The sequence below is a fragment of the Anarrhichthys ocellatus genome, unplaced genomic scaffold, assembly GCF_004355925.1.
Source record: "Anarrhichthys ocellatus isolate YVR2014 unplaced genomic scaffold, GSC_Weel_1.0 scaffold7, whole genome shotgun sequence".
NCBI classification, from domain to species: Eukaryota; Metazoa; Chordata; class Actinopteri; order Perciformes; family Anarhichadidae; genus Anarrhichthys; species Anarrhichthys ocellatus.
Window position 1 is genome coordinate 12041118 of NW_022280037.1, and position 6337 is coordinate 12047454.

The 6337-nt window shown below is 44.8% G+C and overlaps 1 long non-coding RNA gene across 2 annotated transcripts in view; it reads right to left on the reverse strand.

Moving 5' to 3' along the window:
- LOC116383612 (uncharacterized) overlaps positions 1 to 6118 on the reverse strand; it is a 44630-nt gene extending 38512 nt beyond the window's left edge. For both annotated transcript variants that reach the window (XR_004212779.1, XR_004212778.1), the window contains exons 1-2: positions 5919 to 6118; positions 657 to 739 (exon numbers count right to left, since the gene is read on the reverse strand). This is a non-coding gene — a long non-coding RNA (uncharacterized LOC116383612). The remainder of the gene's footprint in view (positions 1 to 656; positions 740 to 5918) is intronic.
- Positions 6119 to 6337: the final 219 nt, after the last annotated feature.

The window sequence follows — 6337 nt, forward strand, 5'->3', positions numbered from 1 at the left end:
CCCCCCCCCCCCCCCCCAATGATCTCCATAGTTCTTGCAAGTAGGCCCTGGATAATGTCTGATGGCAATTAGCAATTAGGCTTCAGAGGACTTTATAAAAAAAGTCAGTCACAACACATATGACCTATTGTTCGCTTCACGCTGAAGCCTAAATTAAGTTTGCGGCACACATGTTGTTGTCATCACCACTAACACCGAGCTTGTAGAAATACCAGCCGAGCAGGAAGTGAAAAGAAAAACCCTCAGATGAGAGACAGAGGAAATCAGGTGACTGGAGCTTTGTTGTTTTTTTGCCTCCCTCATAATGTTACAGTAGAAAAAGACTCTGGCTTCGAGATAGCTTATTAGTTCCGAACAAAACGGCACCAGAAAGCTCGCGCTCACACCTGAAAGAGACGTATCTCTCTTTACTGAAGCTCTCAGTCAACAGTCCATAGAGTTATGGAATCGATCCCTGCCCCCACATCCTCCCTGCGCATGAGCCCGAGGCGTATGTCTGCCAGATGTCCGAAGCAAAGAGGGGGGATATGAAAGGGCTGAAGACTGCCAGAGGTGTCTTATATCGGAGGAATTATTATCCTAATGATATAACATAACACATGCCGTCAGTCCCTCCAGGAGTAACAAACCCCGATATATATATTAGAGCCACGTACCTTTCATTTAGCCGATCCTTTTTGGGAAAGCAGGAGGATGACGAGGATTTTCCTTTTCCAACCAGGACTAACACACCATCAGTCTGTACCGGAAAGCACAAAAAAGATAACTTTTGAATCAAATTTTTCCATATACAAAGTAGTATTTTCAACATGAAGTTTACAGACATACAGAGATATAGAGCAATAGAGAGAGACTGAGAGATATAGTGAGAGGGAGAGAGATAGAGAGATAGATGGATCACAAAAACAAGTGCAAGTAAGATGAGGAGTTGTTGTAGATGATAGTAAATGTAATGTCTTTGTATGGTAAGGTGCTGCGATCCATACAAATACAACACATTTACTACCATAGTGTGGTTAACTATGTCAATTAGTTAAAATTGTAAATTAGATAGATATGAATGCAATATTGCAGCCAGTTACAAACAAAACAAAGAGCAAAAGGGGAACAGCAGTCAGCTGATAACTCTCTGTAGTTTCGTCACACACAGTGATTTGACACACTGTTATAAAATATTGATTATTGACGCTTTAAATGCCAATTAATCTTCCAATTATATACTTGATTTCTTGATTGATCGTATGGTTTAGAAAATGTCCGAAAATATGAAGAAATGGCGATGACAGTTTTAGTCTACGGCGGCATCTGGAAGTGTCTTGTTTTGTCCGACCAGCAGTCCAAACCCAAACATAGTCAGTTTATTGTTATACAATGTCATGAGAACCAACTCATTTTCAAAATTGGAACCAGAACGGAAGGTGTTTGGCATTTCAACTCAACTAATTGATTACTTTTGAGAATGAGACCAAGGGGTCTCAATGAGATTACTTCTCTATAAAGGTTATCTGATAATAATCAGCTAATCATTTCAACTCCAAACAGGACTTTACTTGGGGCAGCCATGTCAGGCCCCAGGCTCAAAATTTCACTCTGGGTTTGTCTGATAATTGCCCAATTAAGCAATACGTTTGGGCCCAAGAAAAGCCTCCACAAACACCTTCTTATTCAGCTCACACAAGCTGAAAACCTCACTGATAACATCAAATAAAAGATGCCTGAAATCTGTCCTAGGCCTTGTGTGAGTTCTTGTAAACTATATACATGTGGAGAAACCCGATCCAGTAACCTGACTGGAGTTGTACCATGTAGCACATATGTATACAGACCCTGCTAGATGGATATCTGGCCCTCAGCCCCCAGAGCATTTCAGTGAATAGATGAGGAGGAGGGTAGACAGTACCTGACATTTACTTAGTACTGCAGGATAGACAGGCCATTGTCTTTCCTGAAATGAGAAACTCTGCCGAAGAAGGGCGAACGGGGGAGAAAGAGGGTGGTGTCAGACAACCTGATATCAATCTAATGAAATAATAGCGTGCTCTGATGTGGATATCTGGGATATCTAGACTTTATACCCCATTGACGAAGTCTTTCACAACCTTGGGAAGCGTAGAGACACAAAGAGGGTGAAATAGTGAAACGATGCAATGTGCACAGACTCACTCTCACTGCCTCAAAAAGGAGATAACACATGTCAAAACATTTTTTTTAAAAATCCCCTGAAACTCCCGTAGATGTGACCACAGATAGAGGCACTGATGAACTTTGCGGGCCTAAATGCCACTCTTCCTGGGGGTTGTTTTTCTGATTGTCTGTCGATAACTAATAGAAATGTAAACAGCCAAAGACAGAGGGAGGGGGAGAGAGAGAGAGAGAGAGAGAGAGAGAGAGAGAGAGAGAGAGAGAGAGACAAACATATCAGGGTAAAGCCAACAACACAAGCTGTCCTCCTGATCCGTCCCTGCAGTGTCAACAGCCTGGATCACTTTCCCGCGTCCCTGCAGTCAGCCAGACCAACAAAAAAACAAAAAAACAGAGCACAAACCACTCAACATCCATCAGAGAGAAAGAGGAAGGGAAAGAAGAAGTCGAGAGCTGCTGAAAGGAAGTGAGACTGAGGCCAACGGAGCATCTGCTCCAGATCCTTTTTAGTGCAGTTCGTCCCCTTCTGTTTGTCCATGGGTTCAGGAACACAAGCCAAACAAACAAACACACACACACACAAAGGGACGCTCAGAGATGTGTGTACACCCAGAGAGAAGTTAAGAAGTCAATAGGACACCGCTTCATATCGTATTGGGGATTGTCTTAGCGGCTCGTCCAGGACAAATAATAAACGGGACTGACACAAATCAATGTTATCTTTTCACTCGTGGGGGAGGAAGGAGCGAGCCAAAAGAGCCAAAAAAGAACAAAGGAACAAAAAGGAGGAGAAAAAAGGAGGGAAGGGGAAATGAAAAGCCCCCTTCTGACTCGCAGTGACCCACATACATTTGCCCAGCTTTTCAGTGGCTCTCTCTCTCTTGGCAACCGGCAGCCTCTGTGAAAGAATCCCAGCGTTCAGCCAAAGGCAAAGCCCATGTGAGGGGAGGGAGGGGAGGAAAGGATGGCAGAGAGAGCGAGAGACAGAGAGAGAGAGAGAGAGAGGGAGAGAGGGAGGTGTGGACGGGTGGACACAAGATCCCTCCTCCTCCTCGCCCTCCTCCTCCTCCCGAAGGCTTGTTGCTCCTGGCGACCGGCGCTCAATGGATTCCTCCAGATCCAAGAGGCCGAAAACGCACAGCATGCAGTGCTGGAAGAAGACTCTTTATTCAAATCCAAGTACTGACCCGACACTTTAGAAATCCTGTGTTCTGTGTTCAACATCTAAAAAGTGTTAGCAGCAAAATGTACACAAAGTATCAAAAGTAACTTCTTAAGATGTGCAGAAAAGCGTAGAGCGTCGATGAGCTCGCCAGTGGGACACACACACCTCGGTATCGATATCACTTTAAGGGCACTGGTACTAGTATCGTAGTAAACAATACCCAGCCCTAGCTGTAATTTATGCTTATTTATATATTACATTAGTAGGTAATGAACTCTAATGCATACGCAGCATTTTATTCTTGCAGCTGGTTGGGAATAGAACACTGGTTCCCAAAGTAAAAGCTTAAATCTGGGGGGTTCCGAGATGATTCGTGGGATAAGAAACCTTGTACCCTCACTACAACTTGAGATTATTGTGTCTTAACACCGGTAACGGTTGCTGTGTTTTACGTTTCTTTGCGTTAAATCGGATTCCACAACGTAACTCCGGCTGTCGGATAAATGTTGGACAATATTTCCTTCTAAACGAGTTCTGGAGTAAACGTAAAAAGTGGCACGGAGTGGAAATACGTAATGCCAAAATGTAGGTTGGCGGAATAGTAAAAATGTGACACTCAACTTCTACTTTCATCACTTATTCTGTACATTTCTACACTTCACCTTCATTTGATCCACGAGGAAGAGATTGTTTGGCACACTGGTTGTCTTGGTGCCGAGCAGCAGCTGCAACCAGCGAACAAACTGAAAGAGACCAGTAGAAGGTTTTTAATAGGGTGTTTGATTGGGGTGTCCAGACTTGTAGCCTAATGATGGATGAATGCGGAGCCTTCTAAGCGACAGTGACATAATCAGAGAGCTGTAGGTCAGCGAGTGACAGCTGAGTGGCTGTGCCCGAGCGGGAGAAAGAGCCCTTTCAGCCCCAACGCTCACGGACGCCGATCCAAGTTCATTAGCAGTCAGACCGGCTACAGGGCCCGCTGCAGGCTTCTCCAAGCCACACACACACACACACACACACACACACACACACACACACACACACACACATGTATCAGCATGCAAAGACACGCCGAACATCACATAACAAGCAGCTTTTTCTTCTTAAAGAATCAGTTTTTGTTCTTAATGGTCCAAGGCTGTGATTTTTCTCCCCTTCGCTCGCTTTTTTTTTTTTTCTGTTAATGGTTCTGGCAAAGCGTTTTATCTATAAACAATAAAAGGTTGGGGCTAAAACATTTTTCTCTGGTTTGGCCCCTTCACTACTAATCATCTATACACTCTCCCCTCTTTTCCTGCCATTTAGCGGAGATGGCGAAACCCCCGCCCCACCAAAAAAACCCGTAATCGTGGGAACCCCTCAGCCCCCCCCCCCCCCCACCCCACCTTGGAATGCATTTCTGCTGCGCTGCACTTTTCACCATCCAGCAGGGAATGGATGCAAGATCCACCCCCCCCCCCTCCCAAAAAAACCCACCCGCACCCACCCACACCCACCCACCTACTCAGACACAAACACACCACCACTGGCATTTAAAGAAAATGCCCTCCAGACCTCCTCAGGCCTACAGTTCATTCCCACACAAACCCACTGACACCCAGTGGTGGAAAGTAACTGAGTACATTTACTCAAGTATTTTACTTTCTATGACACTACTCGTACTTCACTACATTTCAGTGGGAAATATTGTACTTTTTACTCAGCGACATCTATCTGACAGCTGTAATTACTTGTTACTTTGCATGAGAAACAAAATAAACAAACAACATCTTGTAAAAGATTAAACTGGTGGTTTCCAACTGTTTCGTCTTGGGACTTCTAACATAAAGCTGTGTTTAGTTGTTTCAGCCGTCTTCAGTGTTGTTATTTCTTCTTTCCTGTCTGACTAATCATCTCGTGACCCTGCAGATTTGGATTGGCATAACTCCTAGTTTGGGAAGCACTAGTCTTGACTAAGCGTATATAAAGCAGCTAAAACTAGTTCCACCTCGACTAACTACAACTGAAAAATGCTGCATCAGTGTTAACGATGTGATAATGTAATATATCACACACAGGGTCCATTTTACTAAGCAGCGCGTGCTTTTACTTTGATACTTTAAGTACATTTTGCTGATCATATTTATGTTACTTTTACTTAAGTAGTATTTTTGAATGGAGGACTGACTCTTACTTGTAATTAGTTTTTTCGTTGTTGTATTGGTACTTTCACTTAATAAAAGCATTTAAGTGCTTCTGCCACTATACTGCTGACATCCAGTCTCAGGGTTTAATAGTGCACATTAAACACACTCATACAAAGCACCACAAACACTCACACCCTTCTCCTCATGAATGACCACAACTGAACAGGAGACAAATTCCTCCCCCATCACACTTTTCAGCTTCCCCCCTAAACCGCAGCAGCGCTCATGGAGAAAACGACAACTTTGGCCAGACATCGGTTCTGGCCGTTCCCCCTCAGCATGTGATCTCGTGTTTCAACGTCAACACAATGTGGAGGCCGCTTCGCCTACAACCCACACACACACTCTCTCACCAAATGCAGCAGATCCTCTCCGGTGCATCTTGTTTGATTCACTCCTCCCACCTTATACTGTACTCGACTCACTTTTTCCATCCGCCGCCTCTGACCCCCACACCTCTCTCTGCGAGTGGGCTCGCAAGCACGTGCAGTAAATTGGTGAGCAGCGGAGGACTCTGGAGGTGTCGGCGCTGAAAATAACTCAACTGAGCGAGCTAACTGTCGTGGCTTTGAGAATGGAAAATGGGAAAGTGGGGAGGGGAAGAGAAAGGAGGGAGGGTGAGGAGGATTAGAGGAAACGAGATGAGAGGAAGAAAAAGCAAAAGATAGACGAAGAAAGAGGAAGGAAACAAGGAAGATACCTAGAGTGTGACCTGCATCCTGACAGTGAAGCCCCCCAGTTCCTGTGGGAACTATTCTACTGCCCCCTGGTGGTGCACAACAACAAGCCTCCCCCCCCCCCCCCATTGACCACCCTTTAAACACACCTCTTTCCCACACTACAG